This window comes from Schistocerca piceifrons, chromosome 2, assembly GCF_021461385.2.
Source record: "Schistocerca piceifrons isolate TAMUIC-IGC-003096 chromosome 2, iqSchPice1.1, whole genome shotgun sequence".
Taxonomy (NCBI): Eukaryota; Metazoa; Arthropoda; class Insecta; order Orthoptera; family Acrididae; genus Schistocerca; species Schistocerca piceifrons.
In genome coordinates, this window is record NC_060139.1 from 742,136,427 (window position 1) to 742,153,868 (window position 17,442).

Here is a 17,442-nt window from a genome sequence, read left to right on the forward strand (position 1 = left end):
TTGTTGCTGTTACTCAGCAAACAAATGTTTAGGATGGAGGGGATGGTAGCAGTAGTGTACAGGGGCTGCACAAAATATGGGGGGACAACACATTATCATGCCTAATACAATGTAGCAAACATGTTGGCATTCAAAACAGCTGTCAGTCATCTCATAGTGGATAAACACAGGTCCTGTATGGTTTTCAAGGGAATTTGATTCTACTGTTCCTGAAAAATAGTGGAAAAGTGAAGTAATGATGATAGAGGTGATCACACACACTTCTCTCCAAAAGTAGACCACACAGGTCTAATATTGAGCTCAGGAGACTGGGGGCCGCAGGAGAAATGATAGTTCATCCTCATGCTCACAAAACCAAGTCATAGCTATGTAAACAGGGCCTCTATCATTTTCGTTCAAAGCATCACTGTTGGGGGGAACAAATACCATGGGATGGACCTGACTGGCCATAATGGTCATGTAATCCGTGACAGTAATGCAACCTTCCAGAGTAACCTTGAGGCCCATGGAATACCATATATGGCTGTCCAAATCATAACTGAACCTCAGTGTTTCACTCTTGGGATGTAGACTCAGCCACAACTTGGCAACAGCGTGAAACAAAACACATTCTTCCATTGCTCCATAGTCAAGGTTTTATGGTTTCGGCATCACGTTTTCCTGTTATGGGCATTTGCATTACTGAATGAATGGTTTCAGAATTTCAGCTCGCCCTGCAATCTCCCGATTGTGGAGTTTGCTTCTTGTTGTTTTGCTGCTGATAGGGTTTGTGAGTGCGGCATTCAGTTCTGCAGTCTCTTTTGCAGATGTCCTCCTCTTATTTTTCGTAACAATCATTTGATGATCATCTGTAATGATCACTTAACACACACTTTCATCCAGGTCGTGACTTAAAGGATGATTTTGTGCTTTCCCTGTATGCAGTATAAATCTTACGAGGTAAACTCCCCATAACTGTCTTCTCAAATTTAGTGGTAAGTTGGCCCATTTAGTAGCCAATCAAAAACTGAACACAGATGAAGCATGAAAAGAGGAAGGTAGTGACTGAACTGCGGAAGAAAGAAGAAAAATAGAAACAGTGAATTGTCCACATTTAATATGTGCAATATCAAGCAATGGTAGCAATTGTGGTTGTGGGATCATGGTGTTGGACTGCAACGTGGGAAATCTGTGTTCAAATCTCACCCGGTCCTATTATTATTATTATTATTATTATTATTATTATTATTATCATCATTATTATTATTATTTCTTCCTTGTCTCAGACGTTATGTCTGGTTAAAAATGGAAGGTGACGCGGACCTTGATCAAGCGTGACTTCCTTTTAACTGTACGGTATATGTTACATTGCATTTAGGAACTTTCGGGTAATTGAACAAGTGTCAGTATGAACAAGTGTCAATAATTAGATTTCTGTATATAAGTTTGGATGTAGCTGTATTGCATTGATGTACTGGTGGATATTGTGTGGTATGACTCCTGTAGTTGATAGTATAATTGGTATAATCTCAACTTCATCCTGATGCCACATGTCCTTGACTTCCTCAGCCAGTTGGATGTATTTTTCAATTTTTTCTCCTGTTTTCTTTTGTATATTTGTTGTATTGGGTATGGATATTTCGATTAGTTGTGTTAATTTCTTCTTTTTATTGGTGAGTATGATGTCAGGTTTGTTATGTGGTGTTGTTTTATCTGTTAAAATGGTTCTGTTCCAGTATAATTGTTATTCATCGTTCTCCAGTACATTTTGTGGTGCATACTTGTATGTGGGAACATGTTGTTTTATAAGTTTATGTTGTAAGGCAAGCTGTTGATGTATTATTTTTGCTACATTGTCATGTCTTCTGGGGTATTCTGTATTTGCTAGTATTGTACATCCACTTGTGATGTGATCTAATGTTTCTATTTGTTGTTTGCAAAGTCTGCATTTATCTGTTGTGGTATTGGGATCTTTAATAATATGCTTGCTGTAATATCTGGTGTTTATTGTTTGATCCTGTATTGCAATCATGAATCCTTCCATCTCACTGTATATATTGCCTTTTCTTAGCCGTGTGTTGGATGCGTCTTGATCAATGGGCGGCTGTGTTAGATGATACGGGTGCTTGCCATGTAGTGTTTTCTTTTTCCAATTTACTTTCTTCGTATCTGTTGATGTTATGTGATCTAAAGGGTTGTAGAAGTGGTTATGAAATTGCAGTGGTGTAGCTGATGTATTTATATGAGTGATTGCTTTGTGTATTTTGCTAGTTTCTGCTCGTTCTATAAAGAATTTTCTTAAATTGTCTACCTGTCCATAATGTAGGTTTTTTATGTCGATAAATCCCCTTCCTCCTTCCTTTCTGCTTAATGTGAATCTTTCAGTTGCTGAATGTATGTGATGTATTCTATATTTGTGGCATTGTAATCGTGTAAGTGTATTGAGTGCTTCTAGGTCTGTGTTACTCCATTTCACTACTCCAAATGAGTAGGTCAGTATTGGTATAGCATAAGTATTTATAGCTTTTGTCTTGTTTCTTGCTGTCAATTCTGTTTTCAGTATTTTTGTTAGTCTTTGTCTATATTTTTCTTTTAGTTCTTCTTTAATATTTGTATTATCTATTCCTATTTTTTGTCTGTATCCTAGATATTTATAGGCATCTGTTTTTTCCATCGCTTCTATGCAGTCGCTGTGGTTATCCGATATGTAATCTTCTTGTTTAGTGTGTTTTCCCTTGACTATGCTATTTTTCTTACATTTGTTTGTTCCAAAAGCCATATTTATATCATTGCTGAATACTTCTGTTATCTTTAGTAATTGGTTGAGTTGTTGATTTGTTGCTGCCAGTAGTTTTAGATCATCCATGTATAGCAAATGTGTGATTTTGTGTGGGTATGTTCCAGTAATATTGTATCCATAATTTGTATTATTTAGCATGTTGGATAGTGGGTTCAGAGCAAGACAGAACCAGAAAGGACTTAATGAGTCTCCTTGGTATATTCCACGCTTAATCTGTATTGGCTGTGATGTGATATTATTTGACTTTGTTTGGATATTAAGTGTGGTTTTCCAATTTTTCATTACTATGTTTAGGAACTGTATCAATTTAGGATCTACTTTGTATATTTCCAATATCTGTAGTAACCATGAGTGGGGTACACTATCAAAAGCTTTTTGGTAATCAATGTATGCGTAGTGTAGCGACCTTTGTATAGTTTTAGCTTGATATGTCAACTCTGCATCTATTATCAGTTGCTCTTTACATCCTCATGCTCCTTTGCAACAGCCCTTTTGTTCTTCATTTATAATTTTGTTCTGTGTTGTATGTGTCATTAATTTCTGTGTAATGACTGAAGTTAATATTTTGTATATTGTTGGTAGGCATGTTATGGGGCAATATTTAGCTGTGTTTGCTGTGTCTGCTTGAACTTTAGGTTTCAGATAAGTTATTCCATGTGTAAGTGTATCAGGGAATGTGTATGGGTCTGCAATGTAACTATTAAATAATTTAGTTAGATGTGAATGTATTTTTTTTTTGTGTTGAGGTGAATTTCTTTAGCCAGAAATTTGCTATTTTATCTTTTCCGGGGGCTTTCCAATTGTGAGTAGAATTAATTGCTTGGGTGACTTCATGTTGCAAAATTATCACTTCAGGCATCCGCGGTATCATCTTGTATGTGTCTGTTTCTGCTTGTATCCACCGTGCATGCCTGTTATGTTGTACCGGGTTTGACCATATGTTGCTCCAGAAGTGTTCCATGTCTATTATGCTTGGTGGATTGTCTATTTTAATGTGTGTGTTATCTATTGTCTGGTAAAATTTCTTTTGGTTTGTGTTGAATGCTTGGTTTTGTTTCCTTCTATTTTCACTTTTTTTGTATCTTCTAAGTCGTTTGGCCAATGCTTGTTATTTCTGCTTCTTTTCATCTAATTGCTCTATCGCTTCTTGTTGTGAGATTTTACCTAACCTTTTTCGTTTTTTTCTGACATTTCATTTCTTATAAATTGTGTTAGCTGCCCGATGTCTTTTCTCAGTTTTTCTATTCTGATCTGTAGCCTGTGTTGCCATGCTGGTTTTGTGGGTTTCTTCTGTGTGTTGGTTGGTTCTGATCTCTGCCTAGTGTGTATATTTAGTGTAGTGAGTGCTCCTATATAAACCAGTAGTTGCAACTCTTCCATAGTTGTGTTTTCATTTATTTTGTTGTGTATGATTGTGTTGATAGTTTTTATTGTTGTTTCGACTTGTGCGTTATTTGGCGGTCTATGCAAGAATGGTCTAATTTCTGTATTTGTGTCTTTGTATTCTATATATGTCGGCTGAAATTTTTCTTCTATATGTAACATGTGTGTCACTTCGTGTTCTATTTGGGCTTCTTCTGGTGGCTGTCTTAAGATTTCGTTTTCCTCTGACTGTTTAATTGATGCGTGTTGTTCTTTTTGGATGTTTGAGTCCATTACTGTATTTTCTTCTTCTTCTGATTGCACATTATTTTGTTCCAGTATTTGTTGTACTCGTTGTTTGATGTTTTCTAATTCTGACTGGGGTATCCTGTTATTTTTGATTATTACACGGATCTGATCAGCTAGTCGTTGTTCTGTTAAAAATTTTAATTCTGGGTATCTGGTAATAAATGTTGTGTGTACTTGTGATCTGTATCCAGTTGTGTTGGTTCCTAGGTTTGTTGCTTGGTAATAACAGAACATGAGGTGTCGATTAACTTCATCTGACCATCTCATCCTCTGTCTTTGTTTTCCTTCTAGGGTGGTTGCAGGAAGCATATCCTGCGAAACACCTCTATTTGGATTTGAATCATTTTCCAGTTGGCTAGCAGTGTCGTTACCATTGTGGGCGGGCATAGGGTTCAAGTGTCGTCCCCGACCGTGACGGCGCTTGTCCGAGGCTTCTTTAGTTCTGTCCTGAACCAACTAATCACACTAAAAGGGGGGTTAGCCCTATTAGTGTTTTGTTCTTTTCGTCGCCTTTTACGACTGGCAGAACATACCGGAGGCCTATTCTTTTCCCGGTCCTTATTATTATTATTATTATTATTATTATTATTATTATTTTTTATTATTATTATTTTGTTCACAAAATATCTAATTTTCCGATCGATCACTGACATGTCTATTCGCTGTATTGAAATTTGTGTGTGTATCATGGTGTTATGTCAGTTTTCAACAGCCATGTGTAATGAAGGGACCTCCAGACATATGTAGCTCCTATTTGGTCTACACAGGTACCACAAGCTGTGTGTGTTGCGTTCCGTTTTGGAAATTTTGACTCTTGAATTCCTTCATTGTAAGAATAGTTCACACCTGTGTATTTATGTTTTCATTTCTGTGAGAGATCCGCCCAGCATCTCGTCTGCTCTCACTATTCATCACAGAATATGAGTCATGTGCTAAGAATATATTACCGTTGCAAGTAAATGTGATGACTAGTGAGAGCAGGTGAGATAGTGCATAAACTTCTCACAGAAATGAAAACAACAAATAAATGGGTGTGAACTATGTTACAAAGGAGGTATTAAAGAGTCAAAATTTCCAAAATGGGATGCAATAGGCATGACATATGATACTGCGTAGAACAAATATGAGGTATGTACGTCTGGAGGTCCCTTTGTTATACGTTGCTGTTGCAAACTGATATTACACCAAGACACATACACAGATTTCAATACTGTGAACAGACAAGTCAATGAATGGACGGAAAGTTTGTAATTTTGTGGAGAAAAAAAAGAATTGAACCAAGGGAGATTTGAACCCAGATTTCCCGTGTTGCAGCCCAACACCATGACCACACAACCATGATGAATGTTGCTCAATATTACAGATGTGAAATGTGAACCATTCACTGTTTCTATTTTCATTTATTTTTCCACGGTTGAATATGCCTTATTCCTGTTATCATGCGTGATCTGTGACCCATTTTTGACGGGCTATCCAATGGGCCAGCTTACCAGTAAATCTAAGGAGGATGCAATGAGGAGTTTCCCTTGTTAGATATGGTGCGTCTTGAAGCACCGAACATATTGGCTTCCTTCGTTACGGAAGTACCCACCATATGAACACCAACAATTTGTTCATGTTCGAATTCACTTAGCTCTGACATAATGCTCTCACAGTTATACAGAACACTTTCTGACCATGACTGGCTTTTGCAACATATTGAGGACATTGCACAAGTTTGTGGCCAAATACAGTAGTGCAACATGCAAACTTGGCTAGTGTCTGTATTTATGTACAAGTGGGCATTTCTTGCACTGTTTTTTGTCCAATCCCTGTACATTACAATGCTCTTTAAAAGTGGAGCACTGTCATACACTACACATATTTTACATGTCACTGAATGAAGTACTCATTTAAGACAGAAACCGAATGTACAGTATTTCTCACCTTAGCTGCTCACAGTGCAGCACCTGTAAAACTAACTTTCGTGGAGATGTTGCTGTTTTCTGCAGTGATGTCTTGATTCATCATCTGCTGCTTCAATCGTGAATGGTAATATCAACTCTGGATCTGTACTTACTGATTGTGTTATATTTTCAGTTTCCATGTCTTATCAGTGTCTCCCTTCCAGTAGTCATCACACACTTTCTTAGTATGATACAGTGCCTTTCAAGTCTTCTAATATGACAAGAGTACAAGCAAATAATTCTGTAGCCGAACCAAAGTAGTCGTGTCATCTAATGGTCAGCATTATTTGTTAGTTTCGTTAGTAACGCTGAAGCCCTGGATTGGATTCTGGGCGACCACTTATTTTTTCCGCTGATGAAAGGCTATGAACAAAGACACACACAAGGCCAAGTGAAAAGCTGCTTGAATATGAAAGCAGTGAAGTGAAATCTACCTGCAAGACACCAAAGTAGTGTATTGAATGGCTTGCACTATTCAAGATGACTTGCGATGTTTATTTACTAGTAGCAAAAGCTTCAGCATTTATTTTTAAGGTTTAGGAAGTGAAATGCTTAATGATGACCATGGATATTAGTGTTTCCAAGATTCCAGACCAATTCTGTAGGAGTTTGGCCTAGGTAGTATGGTGGCAGTAGATACAGAACAGCTTTCTAGCACAACTTTGTCAGTAGAGCAGAGAGGGGAAGGTTGACGACGTCTGCTTTCCTTGTCTCTGTGTAACCATTTTTTTGCCCATTTCTACATGAATCTCGGGAGAACTGACTGTGAAATGAAACAATGTATTCAAAATAATCAAACATTGCCTACCACATTTGACAAGACTCCTCAGACACTGTCATTTTCAACATCTATGCACAGTATAGCGTGTATCAAAAATAATGATTTGTTTTGTGGTGTTGGGTGTTATGCCAGATATAAGTGTCGTCCATGCACAATATTTCAACAGCAAGACTCGTTGTCTTCAACAGGTGCTACCTGGAACTGCTATTATAGTGGAACGGGTCCATTATATATACCTATATACTTCTCCCTAAATCTTAGATTCTGGATGTTGTCATTAGTAAGAATCCTGAGACGTCCTGTCTTCAGTCCACTGTGCCCGACTGGCATACTGTTTTCTGCACTGTGTATGTGGTTCTCTGTCTGGGGGTTCAGTCTCCATGTCCACATTTTCAGTTCTTATTTTTGTTGTGTTCTGTTGCTGCCACCATTGCGTTTTTAGCAACATGCTGGACTCAAAGAACCAGAGGATGTACAGAGTTTCAGGGAGAGCATAAGGGAACAATTGACAGGAATGGGGGAAAGAAATACAGTAGAAGAAGAATGGGTAGCTTTGAGGGATGAAATAGTGAAGGCAGCAGAGGATCAAATAGGTAAAAAGACGAGGGCTAGGAGAAACCCTTGGGTAACAGAAGAAATGTTGAATTTAATTGATGAAAGGAGAAAATATAAAAATGCAGTAAATGAAGCAGGCAAAAAGGAATACAAACGTCTCAAAAATGAGATTGACAAGAAGTGCAAAATGGCTAAGCAGGGATGGCTAGAGGACAAACGTAAGGATGTAGAGGCTTATCTCACTAGGGGTAAGATAGATACTGCCTACAGGAAAATTGGAGAGACCTTTGGAGAAAAGAGAACCACTTGAATGAATATCAAGAGCTTTGATGGAAACCCAGTTCTAAGCAAAGAAGGGAAAGCAGAAAGGTGGAAGGAGTATATAGAGGGCCTATATAAGGGCGATGTACTTGAGGACAATATTATGGAAATGGAAGAGGACGTAGATGAAGATGAAATGGGAGATATGATATTGCGTGAAGAATTTGACAGAGCACTGAAAGACCTGAGTCGAAACAAGGCCCCCAGAGTAGACAAAATTCCATTCGAACTACTGACAACCTTGAGAGAGCCAGCCCTGACAAAACTCTACCATCTGGTGAGCAAGATGTATGACACAGGCGAAATACCCTCAGACTTCAAGAAGAATATAATAATCCCAATCCCAAAGAAAGCAGGTGTTGACAGATGTGAGAATTACCGAACTATCAGTTTAATAAGTCACAGCTGCAAAATACTAACGCGAATTCCTTACAGACGAATGGAAATACTGATAGAAGCCGACCTCGGGCAAGATTAGTTTGGATTCTGCAGATATGTTGGAACACGTGAGGCAATACTGACCCTACGACTTACCTTAGAAGAAAGATTAAGGAAAGGCAAACCTACATTTCTAGCATTTGTAGACTTTGAGAAAGCTTTTGACAATGTTGATTGGAATACTCTCTTTCAAATTCTAAAGGTGGCAGGGTAAAATACAGGGAGTGAAAGGCTATTTACAATTTGTATAGAAAGCAGATGGCAGTTACAAGAATCGAGGGACATGAAAGAGCAGCAATAGTTGGGAAGGGAGTGAGACAGGGTCGTAGCCTCTCCCCGATGTTATTCAATCTGTATATTGAGCAAGCAGTAAAGGAAACAAAAGAAAAGTTCGGAGCAGGTATTAAAATCCACAGAGAAGAAATAAAGACTTTGAGGTTCGCCGATGACCTTGTAATTCTGTCAGAGACAGCAAAGGACTTGGAAGAGCACTTGAATGGAATGGACAGTGTCTTGAAAGGAGGGTATAAGGTGAACATCAACAAAAGCATAACGAGGATAATGGAATGTAGTCGAATTAAGTCGGGTGATGCTGAGGGAATTAGATTAGGAAATGAGACACTTAAAGTAGTAAAGGAGTTTTGCTATTTGGGGAGCAAAATAACTGATGATGGTCGAAGTAGAGAGGATATAAAATGTAGACTGGCAATGGCAAGGAAAGCGTTTCTGAAGAAGGGAAATTTTTTAACATCGAGTATAGATTTAAATGTCAGGAAGTCATTTCTGAAAGTATTTGTATGGAGTGTAGCCATGTATGGAAGTGAAATGTGGACGATAAATAGCTTAGACAAGAAGAGAATAGAAGCTTTTGCAATGTGGTGCTACAGAAGAATGCTGAAGATTAGATTGGTTGATCACATAACTAATGAGGAGGTATTGAACAGAATTGGGGAGATGAGGAGCTTGTGGCACAACTTGACTAGAAGAAGGGATCAGTTGGTAAGACATGTTCTGAGACCAATTTAGTATTGGAGGGCAGCGTGGAGGGTAAAAATCATAGAGGGAGACCAAGAGATGAATACACTAAGCAGATCCAGAAGGATGTAGGCTGCAGTAGCTACTGGGAGATGAAGAAGCTTGCACAGGATAGAGTAGCATGGAGAGCTGCATCAAACCAGTCTCAGGACTGAAGACCACAACAACAGGACTCGCTTATGAGGTTTGCTGCCATTGTTGTCTCTATTGACTCTCACAACCCTTTCCTAGTATTTGGAGGTCAGAACCCTCATTTCTTCATACTTCATATCACGATTAAGGATCCAGGTAGTGCTTGGCAGTGGCTGATTTAGTTGCCTGCCTCAGCTAGGCGTGCCCCTGATGTTGTTTGCATCTGATGTCCACTGTCCTAATTGTTGCCAGGGGACAGTGTGGCATATTGGCAAGGTTGTGTAGAGCCAAGTAGTCTTTCACATTTCCCAGTAATCCTCTTCTTGAGAATCCTGCTGATTTTTGAAGAAATAGATCCCCCTAGGGAAGGACGCCACATTCTTTGCTTCATCTTGCTCTTCTCTACTATATGGGAAAGCGGTTGGTAGAAAGGCTTTCTGAACGTATATTAATTTTTTTTCCAGAAGACTTAACATAGATGTTCTGTTTCCAATGTCAAACTACCTTCGTCTGACAGTGTCAACCAATGTCCTTATAACTCCAGAACTCCATTTTTCTGTGCTGGGTGACAACAGCTACTAGCTTGCCCCTGTATGTAGGATTGTGGTACACACTGTGGCCAAATGACCATTTGCTCTCCTTCTGTCAAGTGCATCCAGAAATGGCAACCTTAGCCTGACCACAAAGGTATCATGTGCATAACTGAGGAAGCATATGGGTTAGTATCTAGCCGTCTCTAATGCTTCCTCCTCAAATTACTCCATGGACAGATGGGCAGCCCCCTGTCACATGACATTAGCAATGGCCATGCCCTGTGTATGTGTTCATATCTCTACAGAAAATACATTGGAGTCAGTATTATGTCTGAACAGGTCTATCAGAACCTTGTCCAGCGTCTCCGTAATCTGTTGTAGTTAGTCTTTCAGCGGTATTGTAGTAAACAGGAAGACTATGTTACAACTGACCATTACATCAGATTCTGCAATATGTAGTTGCTCAGGCATTGCAAGAAATCCTCAGAGCTGTGGTCATGGTGAACATGTTTGCCCACATATGAACACAACATTTTCTTCAAGTACTTAGCCAGTGGGCATGTTGTTGCACTGGGAAAGCCTGAGGAATTACAAATAATCGCTTGTTTATTCAGGCACCATTTGAAATTAGATCATGTGGGAAACAGTTTTTTCTAAGTTTTCTTTCCTACTCTGAAAGTCTAGTTATGTGCAACAAAAGCTGTGCAACTTTTGCAGAGATGATTTTCTTTGTAGCGATTAAAGTATCACAGAAATTTCTGCCTAATAACACATTTATTTGTATCATAAGTGAAGTATTTATTGTGTGAATTTTACTTATTGTGCTTTAGGACAGGTAAATTAATATTTCTCCACTCAGTGTTGCATCCCTCCTTTGGTAATTTGTACACCATTGACTTTATTCTTGCATGTTTCATTGTCAGTAAAATTAATGGTATTAACAGCAAGTTGTTGTAGCTTTCTGTGAAGGTATTTTTCCATGATTGCTTTTCATGACCACTTTCACATTCCCATTGCAAGTTAACAGTGTGTGCTGCTTCGTTTTGGAATGTGATTGTACCTAGTCACATGATGAAGTTAGCTCCTTTTAATACCTGGTTACCACTTCGCGTTGCCAACCAGAACCTACTTTGTGCAGTTGTGGTGAAATACTAATTCCTTTCACATCTGAGCATGTGGTACATTTGGAGCCATTGGAGCCAATTTGATATTCATTGCATACCACCTTCACAATGTTGCAATTTTAATAGCCAGAAATGTAAAGTGTTAATAAAATTGCGCTGTAGAGTTTTGTTCAGTAAGTAGGTATAGGGATTTAGTTTTCAATTACTGTTAATACCATTCATGAATTACCTATTCATATGTTGAATGGACTTTCTGGTAGTTGTATTTTTGTTTGAGGGAGTTTGACAGTATGTACTGAGCTTCTAGCTTTAATAACAATCTCAGGCGGAGGCACAGTACTGAAAGGATAATGCAGTATACTAAGGGAATGTGCAGCTAGTAGGAAGATAAAACAGCTCATGGTGAGCTGAAAATAGGTCATGTACAGTTGGAACTGGTGGTGGTTGTGGTGGTGGTGGTGGTGGTAGATGTGCTTGCCTGTGACTAAATCACTGCTGTTAAAATGAGTTTTACAGGAGAGATTTTATTGTGGATTGTTAGTAGAATGACAGTGGATTGCTGGAATTGCCTTCATTGTGTGCAAGATACCACATATTTGAACTGTTTTTGAGTGTGATGCCATAAGTGCTAAGGAAGAGAACTGATGATGCACTCATAAGCACAGTATGATTTCTAAACTTTGCTATTAGTCTTTTGAATAAAAATCTTGACCAATTGTGAAGAAAGAAGAGACCGCTGTTGACATTGTTTGTTGATTCTCAACCTGTAATCTGTTGGTGCCATCATAATCGCAGTCTTCATTCTGAAGACTGATTTGATACAGCTCTCTATGCTGTCTGTCCTGTGCAAGCCTCTTCATCTCCCTATAACTACCACAACCTACATTTATTTGAAGACACTTCCTGTATTCAAGCTTTGGTGTATCTAAAATTTTTGTCCCACACTCTTCCTTCCGTTACCAAATTTGCACTTCCATGATGCAAGTTGTCATAAATCTCCCCCCCCCCCCCCCCCCCTTCCCAGTTTGAGATTCAGTACCTCGTTTGTTATTAGATCTACCCATATAGTCTTCAGTATTCATCTGTAGAACCGTATTTCAAAAGCTTTTATCCTCTTCTAATCCGGATTGCTAATTGTCCATCTTTTCACTTTTGTTCAAGCACTGTAGGCAGACTTTTCAGAAGTATTTCCCAGCACTTAAACTAGTTAGATAATACCACATTCTTTGTTTTGAAATGCTTTTCTTGTTTTCATCAGTCTGCAGTTTACATCTCCTCTACTTTGGATTTAGTCACTTATTTTCCTGAAGAAATAACTTGTTCGTCTTACAGCCTCTTTTTTTCGAGACAATACCCATTTCATTCAACTGCTCTTCAAAGTCCTTTGCCGGCTCTACCAGAATTCACATGTCATTGAGAGATGCATAATTTCTTCAGTATGAACTTTAATTCTCTTTCCAAATTTCTCTCTGATTTTTTTCTACAGCTTGCTTAATATACAGATTTGAATATCAATGACAATAGGCTATAACCCTGTCTTGTTCTCTTCTCAACTTCTGTTTCCCTTTCATGTCTTTGACTCTTTCAACTGTGATCCAGTTTCTATACAATTTATAGCTAACCTTTCGCTCCCTCTATTTTAACCCTGCTACATTAAGAATTTCAAAGTGTCTTCTAGTAAAAATGTTCTGGAGGGGTAAGAGGGGTGAGTAGGGGGGGGGGGGGGAGAGGAAGAGAGAGAGAGAGAGAGAGAGAGAGAGAGAGAGTTATTTCATATTTTTAAAGTTGTGGTGTACTACAGTTTCATCAGAGGCTTCTTTATTTCTTAGGTCACCCAACACATTTCATTATTGATGTGGTTGGATGAAAAGTATTTTAGTGTCCCAGAATGTAAAGTTTTTTTTTCACAGTTTGGGTTAAATGTTAGTGTTATTATTGTTGCTGTACTTGATATGGTGAGAGCCGTGACTGACCATGGGAAACTTTTAACTGTGAAGTGTAAATGGCTGCCGGCACTATTTATGCTACAGGACTGAAAACAATAGTCATTTATGGAAATGTGGCAACACTGAGGTGCTGGCATAGAAACGCAAAATTGCGTTACGTGATTGGTTGTGGTAGATGCACAAAGCAACCTCACCGAGCCCAGTTTGTGTCAGGGCTCTTCTTTTGCCATACTGAATATGATATTTAATTATGTTACTCCACATGGATTCTCAAATTTATCTTTATAACGATACTGTAACATTAGGATGATACCAAAACAAAGCTATGTTGATTGCTGATTTGTTACACAATGAAATGTTTTACTGAAAAATTGTTTTTAAAACAAGTGTTATAAATAATATTGGAACAAAATTGATACCTGCAAAGCCTACAATGTCACCCAATATGCCCTTCACTGTATATTGAGGTATTCCAGTGGATGCCGTATGATTTAATGTAATTTCTTCGTTACCTTTTTATGTCTTGTGACTATGACCCCTGAAAATGTGTGTCAAATTCTTCCAATGCCATATTACTTCTGTCAGAGTTGTGGTTTTGAATTTCCTGACTTCTTTAAAAGAACATCAGACATCCATTTGCATTAATAAATGATACATTACCAGTAAACATGTTACATAATTGGCCAGATTACATCCATAACTTCTGTAAATTACATTGTCAGAACCTGGAACCTCAACGTGGAAGAAGGAATTAATAATGCTGTAAAATTTTGTTTGTCATTTACAGAACATCTTTGATTATTTTTAAATTATTTATATACGTTCGTAGGGCTTTGAAGCCTCTTCAAAGCAGCTCAGGTATGTGACTCTTCAAGCTTTCCCAGTGGATATGTTGTAAATAATCTTCACGGGTTTGCCGCCGGATGACATTATGCAAATTCCACAATATTTCCTCAGAACAGCTGTCGGATGTCTCCAAGTGGTTCAGCCTTGCTGTTGGCTAGGTACGACTCTGTTACAAAATTTCCATGCAATATTTGATGGCATTAAGAGTCAACTAATTTGCAATCAGCATAACCTCCTTTGTCTGCTTTTTATATGACAGCAAGTGTTCTATTTCACTTCTCATCTGTATAGCCTTTGAAACCCCCCGCCACCACCACCACCACCACCACCACCACCACCACCACCACGGACCTTGCTGTTGGTGGGAAGGCTGGAAGGCTTGCGTGCCTCAGCGATACAGATAGCTGTATGGTAGGTGCAACACAATGGAGGGGTATCTGTTGAGAGGCCAGACAAACGTGTGGTTCCTGAAGAGGGCAGCAGCTTTTTCAGTAGTTGCAGGGGCAACAGTCTGGATGATTGACTGATCTGGCCTTGTAACACTAAACAAAACGGCCTTGCTGTGCTGGTAATGCAAACGGCTGAAAGCAAGGGGAAACTACAGCCATAATTTTTTACGAGGGCATGCAGCTTTACTGTATTGGTTAAATGATGATGGTGTCCTCTTGGGAAAAAATTCTGGAGGTAAAATGGTCCCCAATTTGGATCTCCAGGCGGGGCTACTCAGGAGGAAGTTGTTATCAGAAGAATGAAAACTGGTGTTCTACGGATCGGAGTGTGGAATGTCAGATCCCTTAATCGGTCAGGTAGGTTTGAATATTTAAAAATGGAAATGGATAGGTTAAAGTTAGATATCATGGGAATTAGTGAAGTTCAGTGGCAGGAGGAACAAGGTATCTGGTCAGGTGAATACAGGGTTATAAATACAAAATCAAATAATGGTAATGCAGGAGTAGGTTTAATAATGAAGGGGAAAAAAATTAGAAATGCGGATAAGCTACGAGTAACAGCAAAGTGAATGCATTATTGTAGCCAAGATAGACACGAGCCCATGCCTATCACAGTAATAAAAGCTTATATGCCTACTAGCTCCTCGGATGACGGCGAGATTGAGGAAATGTATGACGAGATACAAGAAATTATTCACACAGTTAAGGGAGAAAAAAAAATTAATAGTTATGAGGGACTGGAATCCATAGGAAAAGGAAGTTAGGAAATAGTAGTAGGTGAATATGGGTAACAGAAGAGATGAAAGAAGAAAATATAAAAAATAAGTAAATGAAGGCAGGTTGAAAAGGAATACAAATGTCTCAGAAACGAGAAAACGAGATTGACAGGAGGTGCAAAATGGCTAAGCAGGGATGGCTAGAGGACAAAACGTAAGGATGTAGAAGCATATATCACTAGGGTTAAGACATATACTGCCTGCAGGAAAATTAGAGAACCACTTGTATGAATATCAAGAGCTCAGATGGAAAACCAGTTATAAGCAAAGAAGGGAAAGCAGAAAGGTGAAAGGAGTATATAAGAGGGTCCATACAAGGGCGATGTACTTCAGGGCAATATTATGGAAATGGAAGAGGACGTAGATGAAGATGAAATGGGAGATACGATACTGTGAGAAGAATTTGACAGAGCACTAACTCGAAACAATGGCCTGGGAGTAGACAACATTCCATTAGAACTACTGACAACCTTGGGAGAGCCAGCCCTGACAAAACTCTACCATCTGGTGAGCAAGATGTATGAGACAGGAGAAATACCCTAAGACTTCAAGAAGAAAATAATAATCCAATCCCAATGAAAGCAAGTGTTGACAAGTGTGAAAATTACCGAACTATCAGTTTAATAAGTCACAGCTGCAAAATACTAACACAAATTCTTTACAGATGAATGGAAAAACTGGTAAAAGCTGGCCTTGGGGAAGATAGTTTGGATTCCATAGAAATGTTGGAACACGTGAGGCAATACTGATCCTAAGACTTATCTTAGAAGACAGATTAAGGAAAGGCAAACATACATTTCTAGCATTTGTAGACTTAGAGAAAGCTTTTGACAATGCTGACTGGAATACTCTTTCAAATTCTGAAGGTGGCAGGGGTCAAATATAGGGAGCAAAAGGCTATTTACAGTCTGTAGAGGAACCAGATGGCAGTTACAGGAGTTGAGGGGGCATGAAAGAGAAGCAGTGATTGGGAAGGGAGTGAGACAGGGTTGTAGCCCATACCTGATGTTATTCAATCTATATATTGAGCAAGCAGTGAAGGAAACAAAAGAAAAATTCGGAGTATGAATTCAAATTGGTGGAGAAGAAATGAAAACTTTGAGGTTTGCTGATGACATTGTAATTTTGTCAGACAGCAAAGGACCTGGAAGAGCATTTGAACAGAATGGACAATGTCTTGAAAGGAGGATATAAGTTGAACATCAATAATGGAATTTAGTCGAATTAAATCAGGTGATACTGAGGGAATTAGATTAGGAAATGAGACACTTAAAGTAGTGAGTGATTTTTGCTATTTAGGAAGCAAAATAACTAATGATGGTCGAAGTAGAGAGGATATAAAATGTAGACTGGAAATGGCAAGGAAAGCATTTGTGAAGAAGGGAAGTTTGTGAACATCGAGTATAGATTTAAGTGTTGGGAAGCCTTTTCTGAAAGTATTTGTAGGGAGAGCAGCCATGTACGGAAGTGAAACAGGGACAATAAATAGCGAGAATAGAAGCTTTCGAAATGTGGTGATCCAGAAGAATGCTGCAGATTAGATGGGTAGATGACGTAACTAATGAGGAGGTACTGAAAGAGATTGGGGAGAAGAGGAATTTGTGGCACAACTTGACTAGAAGAAGGGATCGGGTTGTAGGTCATGGTCTGAGGTAAGGTATCACTAATTTAGGTTTGGGAGGGTAAAATGTGGAGGGTAAAAATCGTAGAGGGAGACCAAGAGATGAGTGCACTAAGCAGATTCAGAAGGATGTAGGTTGCAGTAGTTACTCGGAGATGAAGAGGCTTAAAAGAGACAATGACATTGTGTTTGAGAGTAAAGAGTGGGTCTTTAAAAGTGGAGAAATTCACATTAGATCATTAGCATCAGTATGGTTAAGAATGTGGGAAGGAATTTAGCTGGGTGTGGCTGTTTTAAGAGGAACCATCTTAACATTAATGGAAGTAATGGTTTTTCTTTTTAATTGAGTTCTTTCTGTTAATAGGATAACAACTCGTGTCTGTTGCTTTGTCAGGACTGTTGTGGTTTAATTTGCTTCCCTGGTAGTTCTTTCATTTAGTGGTAATTAACGTAAACAGTTGCTTCTCTGTGACTGGAGTTTCTGGGCAC

The 17,442-nt window shown here is 38.7% G+C and overlaps 1 protein-coding gene across 6 annotated transcripts in view; it reads left to right on the plus strand.

Annotated features, from left to right (window-relative positions):
- LOC124777789 (E3 ubiquitin-protein ligase TRIP12-like) overlaps nucleotides 1–17,442 on the plus strand; it is a 217,329-nt gene that overhangs the window by 26,660 nt on the left and 173,227 nt on the right. The gene's annotated exons all lie outside the window — the stretch shown is intronic.